We start from the raw sequence: 11,879 nt of genomic DNA on the forward strand, positions 1-11,879 counted from the left end.
ACAAAGGAGCCAATGGAAACAGCTCCCTGTGGCCAAAGCTCCTATGATTTGAGCAGCAAAATTAATAAAGTACTGTGTAATTTTGTGAAAGTATAAAATAAATATCCATAATTCCATACTTATGTAAATAGAGGACTGAATATATAAATAAGTGAGGTGACGAGATAAATCTTCCATGCAGAAGAATTCCAGTTTGTATAGATACTTTGCCCCAAGGAGGTGGTCCATTTCTTTCCTCTTTGTAAGTGTGGACTGTGGAAAGATATTCCTTACACAGAACATAGTAAGAGAGGGTGGAAACAAAGCAGTTTCACCATGGAGGAACCAGCAACACTGCCTCAACCAGGTGGTCAAGGTCAACATCAAGAGTTACAAGTGTTGAGGACAGTAGTTGCCACTGACAGGATGTAATGAAATTGGTGATTTACCTCCGGGACCTTTCTCCTCAAAATCTATCCCTTCAGCCTAATCATGAGAAAAACATCAGAAGGATCCCAGTTGAGGGACATTCTACAAAATTCCCAATTAGTACATCTCAAAACTTACCAAGGACTTCAAAAACAAGGAATGTTGAGAAGCTGTCCCAGACACCTGATGACTAAAGGGACGTGATGACTAAATATAAAGTGATATGCTGAATGGGATTCTGGATGGAAGGACACTAGATTGAACTATGGAAATCTGAATCAAGTATGAATTTCACTTAATCATAATGTATCAATATTGGCTCATTAGTTATAGCAAAAGTACCATACCAATGTAGGATATTAATGATATAAGAAGGTGGGTGTGTCAGATATGGGAATTCTCTATACTATCTTTTTATTTTCTATAAATCCAAAACTGTTCAAAATTTTTTTCTAAAATTCTCGTTTCTCAGAATGTAACCAGAGAACACTTGGGGAAAAACAATCACCAGCTTTTTGCTTCCATTGATAATAATTGATTAAAAAAATTATTGTCATTGGATGCTAATACTGTTGATGAAAAATTATTAGGGAACAAGAAATTCACATGGTGTCCAGGTACCACCCTACATATTAGATTTTCATAAGAAGGAAATATGTTATCTTTATTGTAGAGCAGATGGTGATGGTACTACCTTAATGAAGTAATCAGTAAATGGCTTCAGTTAACAAGGCAAGCTAATGTCATAGGCCTCACCTTAAAATAGCACACTTGTGATGGCTGAATTATTTAACTTAATCTACTCATGAGGAAACATCACAAAAATAGTTATGGTGGGATATTTTACATGATGTCTGACACAGAGATTTAGAAAAATTTTTAAATGTCATGAAAGGATAAAAAAAGGAAGAGGTTTGTTCTAGACTACAGGATATTGAAAATGATAATACTTCAAGTGGTGGCATTTAATTGAATTCTTGATGAAAAAATAAATTGCTAAGAAGGACAATTTGGGGAAAATTTCAGTGTGAACATCATATTAGGTGATGTTGAATTTCTGGGGGGGGTGTAATAATGATATGATAGGACACCTGGGTGGCTCAGTCAGTTAAGTCTCTGCCTGTAGCTCCAGTCATGTTCCTGGGGTCTTGAGATCAAGCCCCATGCACCAAGGGCTCCTGCTTCTCCCCTTCCCCCTTATGTTCCCTTTTGCTCTCCCTTGCTCGCTCTCTCTCTCAAATAAATAAATAAAATCTTTAAAAAATGATATGACAGTATAGGAAATGTCTCTGTTCTTTTGAGTTATATATTGAAGAATTTTGGGTAAACTATCATAATCTCATATATATGTATAGTCATATATACATACCTGTATTCATTATGAATGTATACACGTTTTCCAGGTGGATTGTTAGGCAAATGTGGTGAAATGTCAATAATTACTAATCATGATTTTCAAAACTCATGGGCATTTTCTCAACTTATCTGTAGGTTTGAAATTTTTCCAAAACAAATGTGGAGGAAAATGTCATTGATTCACATTTTTCATGACCCACTGCCCTGTTTATCCTCTTAACAGCTTAGTTTCTTGAAAGTTTTCCGCTCCTGCTACTTTCACTTCTCTATGTTGTGTACAATATGACTTAGTGGTTAAATTTGGACTGGAAGAGATTATGCTGAGTGAAATCAGTCAAGCAGAGAGAGTCAATTATCATATGGTTTCACTTATTTGTGGAGTATAACAAATAACATGAAGGACATGGGGAGTTAGAGAGGAGAAGAGAGTTGGGGGAAGTTGGAAGGGGAGGTGAACCATGAGACTATGGACTCTAAAAAACAATCTGAGGGGTTTGAATTGATGGGTGGGTGGGAGGTTAGGGTACCAGGTAGTGGGTATTATAGAGGGCACAGATTTCATGGAGCACTAGGTGTGGTGAAAAAATAATGAATATTGTTATGCCGGGGGAAAAAAAAAAGCATGGAATTTGGAATGGATCCCTCAGTATGATCCCTGTGCTCCACCTTAATATTTCTGTAGACAAATTAGGAAACCTCTTTGTTTCCCATTTTTTCAGTGGGCCTATAGGAAAATAAAATATAGAAGTCAAAGTAAAAAATTTAAGAGGTTTGCTGACTAGTTAAATGGATACTGATGAAATGTTATTTATAAGTTAAAAGATTGTCTTAGAATTAAATTAAAATAAAGCCAAAATAAGAGTGGAGACAGGAGACATACGTGTATCTGTTAATATTTATTCATTGGCATTAAAAGCATTTTTTCCTTTGCTGTGCAGAAGCTTCTGATTTTGATGAAGTCCCAAAAGTTTATTTTTGCTTTAGTTTCCTTTGCCTTTGGAGACATATCTTGAAAGAAGTTGCTGTGGCTGATATCGAAGAGATTACTGCTTATGTTCTTCTCTAGGATTCTGATGGATTCCTGTCTCACATTGAGGTCTTTTATCCATTTTGAGTTTATCTTTGTGTATGGTGTAAGAGAATGGTCGAGTTTCATTCTTCTTCATAGCTGTCCAGTTTTCCCAGCACCATTTATTAAAGAGAATGTCTTTTTTCCACTGTATATTTTTTCCTGTTTTGGCGAAGATTAATTGACCATAGAGTGATGGTCCATATCTGGGCTCTCTACTCTCTTCCACTGGTCTATGTGTCTGTTTTTATGCCAAAAAACAAAGAGGCAACCCACGGAATGGAAGAAGATATTTGCAAATGACAGTACAGACAAAAGGTTGATATGCAGGATCTATAATGAACTCCTCAAACTCAACACACACGAAACAGGCAAACATATCAAAAAATGGGCAGAGGATATGAACAGACACTTCTCCAATGAAGACATAAAAATGGCTATCAGACACATAAAAAAATGTTCATCATCACTAGCCATCAGGGAGATTCAAATTAAAACCACATTGAGATATCACCTTACACCAGTTAGAATGGCCAAAATTAACAAGACAGGAAACAACATTTGTTGGAGGGGATGTGGAGAAAGGGGAACCCTCTTCCACTGTTGGTGGGAATGCAAGTTGGTGCAGCCTCTTTGGAGAAGAGTGTGGAGATTCCTCAAGAAATTAAAAATAGAACTTCCCTATGACCCTGCCATTGCACTCCTAGTTATCTACCCCAAAGATACAGATGTAGTGAAAAGAAGGGCCGTCTGTACCCCAATGTTTATAGCAGCAATGACCACGGTCGCCAAACTATGGAAAGAACCAAGGTGCCCTTCAACGGACGAATGGATAAGGAAGATATGGTTCATATACACTATGGTGTATTATGCCTCCATCAGAAAGGATGAATACCCAACTTTTGTAGCAGCATGGACGGGACTGGAAAAGATTATGGTGAGTGAAATAAGTCAAGCGGAGAGAGTCAATTATCATATGGTTTCACTTATTTGTGGAGCATAACAAATAGCATGGAGGACAAGGGGTGTTAGAGAGGAGAAGGGAGTTGGGGGAAATTGGAAGGGGAGGTGAACCATGAGAGACTATGGACTCTGAAAAACAATCTGAGGGGTTTGAAGTGGCGGGGGGGGGAGGTCGGGGTACCAGGTGGTGGGTATTATAGAGGGCACAGATTGCATGGAGCACTGGGTGTGGTGAAAAAATAATGAATACTGTTTTTCTGAAAATAAATAAATCAATTTAATTAAAAAAAAAAAAGCATTTCTTCCAAACAAGGTTAACAGTAAGGAGATCTATTGGATTTTGAAATGAGAAGAGGTGGGTAATTCCAGAAACCCTGGGTCTGCTTCTCTGTGATTCCTTCAGCCATGCCTCCCTTTGTATATTGACTTCACCTCCAGGCTGGTGTCTCTTTTCATGGCAAAATGGTTGTAGACTGTGCCAGATTTCATACCCACAAAACATGACATTCAGAGGAAGACTACTTTTTTGTGGATCTCTTTTAAAACAAAGGAAACATATTTCCCAGGAACTTCTACAAAATTCCCTCTTTGGTCTCACTGGCCCCAAATAAGTCACAGAATCTTCCCTTACCATAACTTTAGGCTTCAGTGTTACTAAGGGTTAGCAGTGGGTGGTGCAGAAATATGTAAACAGAACCCGTGGCATACCTGGAAAAGGGAAAGGGATCAATGCATGTGAATCTGACAACTGAAAATATCCCCTAAAATAGAAAGTGGATACAAGGAAACAGCATTCGTGAAACTCAAGTATCTGGATTATTTTACCCCCTTAAAAAAGTGTTTAGGACCATGTAGAGTTTGTGTCTGTGGGTAATATCTAACAGTACTTGCAATATTATAAATGAAAACCAAGAAACTAAAAGTATTTATTGACTTGTTAAAAATAAAAATAACAGGGGCACCTGGGTGGCTCAGTGGGTTAAAGCCTCCGCATTCAGCTCAGGTCATGATCCAGGGTCCTGGGATTGAGCCCCACATCAGGCTCTCTGCTCAGTGGGGAGTCTGCTTCCTGCTTTCTCTCTGCCTGCCTCTCTACTTGTGATCTCTGTCTGTCAAATAAATAAATAAAATCTTTAAAAAATAATAAAAAAAAATAACAAACCCATTCCATATTAACTTAAATGATTATCTTAAAATATATTAAAGAAATGGCTAGTGAATGGCCAAATGTGTCGTCTATCTTTTTAAATATTAGTGAAGGAAATCAGTTACAACATGGTTGGTACTCTCAGGAAGAAGATAGGCCTTCATTGTATTATCCAGTAGTTATAATTCATTATTTTCCCTTTAAAATGTTGCTTATATCTGTGCACTCCTCTTCTTTTATCCTCCAATTTCAACTCTCATCATCTGTTATAAGAATTCTTGAAGTTAGCCATATTGCTTCTAGCGTCATTCTGATCACCAGATTACTTTTCTGAAAAATATAACCATATTACCTGGTTCTAGGAAGTATTCAGTGTCTGAGGCCTCTGAGATAAATTCAGATTCTTAAGGGCTGTCTTTGAAGATTCTCACTAACCTGATTTCCTCCCACCCTTATTTTCCATATTCTGCAATAGCTTTTAACAAAAGCTTTGTTAACTTTCTGACTCTGTCCATGGTTCACCTTCTTCACCCCAGTTCCCAGTGTCACACTAATTTCCATAAACATTGACTGTGGCCATACTCATTCATTTTTCCCCCCAAAACATCATATTTTAAAATCATTTTCAAGGCACATCTCACTTCTGATGCTGCATAAGGTCTAAATAGCCCAGGGGACAAGCATCTCCATTTTCTGAACTCCCAAGCATCATTGATACAAATTCTAGCTCAATCTCAATCACCTGGCTGAACTTGAGCAAGCCACTCAATGTTTCAAAGTATGAGTATTTTGCTGAGACAATGCATGAAAAGTCATCTCTAACCAACTGGTAGGTGATATATATGAAAGATGTAGTTTTGTGCCTAGCAGATAACATGTTCTGAGTAATATCTGATTTATTTTCATACTTGCATATATAAATGATCAATAAATATTTTTGTTTGGGAATTTACAATTGTTACTATTTTGTGCCTCATTTATGCTTTATAGCAACTCCACCTTTTTGTTATTGCTGTGAATGTATCAGTAATTTACACTGGAATAAGTACAGGTTGGTGGAATTCCTAGTAACAAACAAGATAAGTAATATCAGAAAGAAAAACGCCTTTGTTTATTTAGTGTGTTCAGGAATACACTGCATTTTTGCTGGCTGCCCTAATCAATTATATGAAAACAACCAAACCCATATGGACATCTAATCCATAAATACCATTTATGGAAACTACAAAGTGCTATGTCACCAGTATACAGAATTTAAATGGAGGTGATCTTTATCTAACTGACTTCTATTCATAGTATTTGTTGAAAATTGTAGTGCATTACCCATTGAATCAATTACCTAATTATTTACCTAATTTCTTTGAGACACAGTGTGTGACCTGAAGAATTATTTAGTTAAATTTTGCTGGGTGCTAGAGCTTAGATTTTGCAATACATTATACCAGGATCTCTCCTTGTTGAACTTATTTATCTGACTCCTATAATATCATGTTTTAGTAATTGAATATTTTATGGACAAAGTGGTCCTTTTCTACTTTCTCAATATTCCATGATTTTGAGAAACATTTTACCAAATTTAAATTAATTTTCCATGGGAGATTTTATATTTTTTTAAATGTTATAAAAATTTCGTTATGATTTTTTCATAGCATTTATTATTTCCTTCTTTCTTAGACTATAAATAAAAGGTTTAATAAAGGGGTCATTAGAGTATAAAAAACAGCACCAGGTTTATCTTCATCCTTTTCTTTAACTGACTGTGGTTGAATGTACACAAAGAGAAGAGAACCATAGAATATTGAGACAGAGAGAAAGTGGACTGCACGAGTAGATAAGGCTTTGCCTCTTCCCTCTTTGGATTTCATTTTGAAAATAGTAAAGAGAATGTAGAAGTAAGATTTTAAGACGCTACCAACGGTGAAGAGTTGAACTGAGCCTGAAAAGATAAATATCCTCAATTCATTGATTTAAGAGTCAACACAGGAAAGTCTGTATAATGGAAAAACATCACAAAAAAAAAAGTGATTAATTTTATTTGACCCACAGATAGTTAACCTAAAGAGAAACCCCACACGAATTATGGGATGCAGGTTTCCAGCTATGTAGGCCCCTGTGATCATCTGAATGCACACTTTCTTTGACATCGTGTTGTGGTACTGCAGTGGGCTGCATATGGCCACATAGCAATCATAGGCCATTGCTGCCTGGAGAAAACAGTTTGTAGTTTCATCAAGGCAGAGAAAATAAAATTGTGCCATGCATTCATAAAGGGAAATCATTCTGTCATTAGAAAAGAAGTTCTCTGAAGTTTTGGGGGTAATGGCACAGGAACAACAGGAATCCATCAGAGCCAGGTTTCCCAGAAAGATGTACATTGGTATGTGAAGACGATGCTCCATAAAAATCAATACCACCAGGTCCAGATTCCCCACCATAGTGATCACATAGATAGTGAGAAATACCACAAACAGGAGGCTCCTTTTTTTTAAAATTTATTTATTTTCAGAAAAACATTATTCATTATTTTTTTCACCACACCCAGTGCTCCATGCAAGCCGTGCCCTCTATAATACCCACCACCTGGTACCCCAACCTCCCACCCCCCCGCCACTTCAAACCCCTCAGATTGTTTTTCAGAGTCCATAGTCTCTCATGGTTCACCTCCCCTTCCAATTTACCCAAATTCCCTTCTCCTCTCTAACGCCCCTTTTCCTCCATGCTATTGGTTATGCTCCACAAATAAGTGAAACCATATGATAACAGGAGGCTCCTTAACTCTGGGTGATCTGTAAATCCTATGAGGATAAATTCAGTGTTCAAGGAGTAGTTATCCTCAGTCATATCCACCTTCTCTGTTGAGATAGGAATTCTGGAGATATAAGATTCTAATTTAGAGTGTGTATAACTTTCCTTCCAAATTGTTCTTTTTACAACAAAGAGTGGAGCTTTTTCAAACTCCTCGCGGTATCTCTGGATTCAGGCACCTAAACCTCTAGGGAATAGTCATTCCCCTAAAAATGTTAGTTTTATAAGCTCAACTCTGAAAATCAGCATTCCCATGAATGTGTTTGTAATTCCAAGAAGAATGCTTACAGAGGAAAAGGTTTGTCTTTATGAATTCATACATTAATAGTGTACAAATCTAGCATCCCCATATTTGGCTCAATGTTGACAAAAAATATGTCAGTTTTTGTTTAATGATCCTCAAAATAAATTTACTATCAATCTTAACGTATACACATTTTTTTTAACTGAGCAAAAAGTTTTCATACACTCTCCCAGTGGAATGAATGCTTGAAAGGAGCATGCAACAGATATGTTAAATTTACATCTCAGGAATTCTATGAAGATCACAAAGGATTACGATAGGACTTTCATCTTTAGAGAAAATTACTTGAGATATCCAAGGCAATAAATATCTATGTATTTTTACCTCTCTCATCCCTGTTCCTGGTATTAGATCCATTTCAATAAGAGCTGATTTTGTCCGTGCCATCATTCCTGTTGATTTTTCCCCAATATCTAAATCCTTTCCATCCTTATGTAAAGCATAGTTTACCTATTATGCTACTTAAGAAAGCTTTAACTAAATGCTCTAGACCACACTGATTTTCACTTCTTGCATCCTCAAGCATATCCTATATACCCAACACAATCTAGAGTTGTTTATGTATAATATGCATGGCTTTTTTAAAATATGCATGTACAATTTCCTTTTTAGAATTGTAGACATTTGTGTTCAGCTATGACTTTTACTTCTTGTATCGAGGGGGGAAAAAAATAAAAAGTATTGATTTCAGTCCTAGCTTCAAAAACCTGAGATAGGTGAACTTGTTGTCAGTATACTATCACTGATCCTTAGTGATCTCTTTGCTCTCCACAAATTGAGACTGCTAGTTTTGAAGAACAGGCTACAAAGAAAATTCTTGGAAACTTATCATGAAAAACCTTGTGCATCATTCTCTTATTGGAAGTGACCCAGCTACTATTTTCATGCTTCCTAATAAACTTATGTAATATTTTCTGAAGTATATCACAGTAGTTTGAAAGCTAAAAAAAAAAAAAAAAAAAAAAAAAAAGCTTGCCTGTATATTTTAGTTTTATAACACTTAGAGAAAGAGAAAAATCTTAAATCTTGATATGATTTTTGAGATGGGTTGCCTGGATGGCTAAGATATTTAAGCATCTTTCTTTGGTTCAGGTCATGATTCTCCAGGTCCTGGGATTGAGCCCAATGTCTGGCTCTCAGCTCATGGGAATTCTCCTTTTTCTTCTCCCTCTGCTTCTCCCTCTGCTTGAGCTCTCTCTGTCTCTCTGTTTCTCTTTCTCAAATGAATACATTTTTAAAAATCTTAAACTAAATATGATTTTTGAGAACAAATGTTGTTTTACCTCAAAGGCTCTCTTCTATTATTACTTAGGGATCCCTTAGGATATTTTGACCAATGTGTCTAATTATGTATATTCTATGGTCAAAATGGGTTTATTTTTCCATACTCAAAACATCAAAATAAAAGCACAGGCTGAACGTTTTATTTTCTTGTTTTAAATCACTAAAGATAAGCCATTTAATTATTCAGCTATGTTAGAAATAACTTTCAATGTACTTGCTTGAATTCTTTAACAGAATTAAGCTGTATTCTTACAGGATGTTTTGAAGATCTACCTCATAATCAGAAGGTTGGCATGAACTGAATTTAAATCTCATGCTAATTTGCCAGAACCTTCAGCTGTGGCAAGACCCGGAAAGGTGCAAAGATGAAATCTGAGAACAATTAAAAAATGCTAACTAATTCAGGTAAAACAATACTTCTGGACACCAATAGTAAGGTAAAGATAAATCTGAATACTTCCTTTACCTGAATGCTCTGAGAAGAGTTTTATAACATCATATTGATGTGTGTCTGTGTAGTGTGAAGTCTCATATAATTTCAGGATATAGGTTTTTGTCTCAGAAACTTTTGGGATTAAAAGAATGAAAGTCTTGGAGATGACTAATAAGTCAATATCAATAATTATGTTTCTTTCAACGCAAAATTAAACTTTCCATCAAATGCTTATAGGACTTGCCTATGATGACATCAGTGTATTTCTATGAGGAGATTCAGTTCCCAAAACATATTAATTCTGTGACATAAATTAAAATGACCTGTGAGACAATGAGGTTAAAATAAATGACATTTGCTAAAGTCACTAAGTCATTTGATGATCATCTTGCTGATTCTTATATAACTGATATCATTTCTAGAATTCTGTTCTTTACCTGTGCATAAAATGTTAAATGAGCTGAAGGGACTCTCAGGTCGGTTTGGACAGTTACCTGAGAGAATAATAGGGTTTATGAATGATGATTAGCATTTAGAGAGGAGAACAAAAGCTGTGGTAGTGTTACCTAGTCTCATCAACTCCTTCACCCTGAGCTGAAGTTGTTCCTATGTATTGCAAAATCTTCATGGGAACTTTGCAGTTACCCTTTAGCCACACATATGATTTACTGAGTAAATCTATGTTCTTTTCAGTTCACACCAATTTCTTTACCTTTCTTACCCTATTTTCCACCTGTGTTGGAATACCACCCGGATCCTCACCAGTGTGACTGGGGTCCTGTCGCATCCTGTGAGAAAACGCCAGGAAACAGAGGGCAAGAGTCATCCTTGGCCCACACCAGGAATAAACATGGGAGGATCCCTGGAGTGTTTTCTTGTCCTCCTTTAGATAGATCTGATAAGTGTGGAGAATCCTTAACTTTCTCTAATCATTTTTTAAAAATTTATACGCTTTTTTAAAAAAAATTGTTTTTTTCAGCATAACAGTATTCATTGTTTTTGCACCACACCCAGTGCTCCATGCAATCCGTGCCCTCTCTAATACCCACCACCTGGTTCCCCCAACCTCCCACCCCCCACCCCTTCAAAACCCTCAGATTATTTTTCAGAGTCCATAGTTTCTCATGGTTAAAGCTAGAGATATTGTCATTTAAAGCTAAGTGATAATCATTGTTGTTCACTTGTCTCACTTGATTGCCTGCATGTAAATCACATCCCACATGTAGCCCACGCCCTGCACATAAATCTATATCCTGTTTCTAATGGGATCTTAGGGAAGGTATAAAAGAAGTGATTGTAAGAAATAAGGATCTCCACTGATCATCAGTCGGTAGTTCCCCCATCACGCAGGCTCTGATCACCACCTCGGGAAGGTGACAAGTGGCACCTGAACAGGAAACAAATCAAGGAAGAGTCACACAGGGATACAGAATCCTCACAGAAGGAGGTAAGTGAGAACAATGGGGCAGAATCAAAGTTGCCCCCAGCCTTTTCTAGCATTAGTACAACACCTTTTATTTCAGGAAGGTGCTCGAGTATCCAGATGTCAATTAAGGACTTGTCTGGGGAGGGGGCACAAGATGGCGGGGAAGTAGGAGGAGGCACCTTTTCAGCCTGTACCCACCCCAAAGTGAGCTGATTACCTACCAAAGAACTCCGTTCACCCATGAAATCAGCCTGAGATCAGAATCATACACGTCTGGCTCTCTACAGGGGCAGAAGACGCCAGTGGACAGGTAAAGCGGAGTGGAAATGGCAACTGATATCGGAAGATAAACAAAAGGGGGAGGGAGCCACCAAAGGCAACCAGTTGGAAAGTAATACCCCAATACGAGCCAGAGTGCCCTGAGTCTGGGGACCAGCATTAACTTGGAGACTGGTTGAAAGCACTCCAAAAGAGCAAAGGATCTCAGGGGGAAATGGTGGGAATTGGGGAAGCTAGGGACAGGGGCTTAAGTCCCCAGTCCCAGGACAGCCTCCCCTGGTGCTGAGGCAGAAAGAGTGTGGCAGAGAAACCAGCTCTTCGTCCCTAAGCCTCCAGCGCGCCAGAGAATGTGTGGATTCTGGCTCCTGTGAGGAGATGGGAGCCACGCCGGTGGGCACAACGCGC

The 11,879-nt window shown here is 37.5% G+C and overlaps 1 pseudogene; it reads right to left on the minus strand.

Annotated features, from left to right (window-relative positions):
- Positions 1–6,575: 6,575 nt before the first annotated feature.
- Positions 6,576–7,784, minus strand: LOC122910387 (annotated as a pseudogene).
- Positions 7,785–11,879: the final 4,095 nt, after the last annotated feature.

The sequence above is a fragment of the Neovison vison genome, chromosome 6 (assembly GCF_020171115.1).
Source record: "Neovison vison isolate M4711 chromosome 6, ASM_NN_V1, whole genome shotgun sequence".
Taxonomy (NCBI): Eukaryota; Metazoa; Chordata; class Mammalia; order Carnivora; family Mustelidae; genus Neogale; species Neogale vison.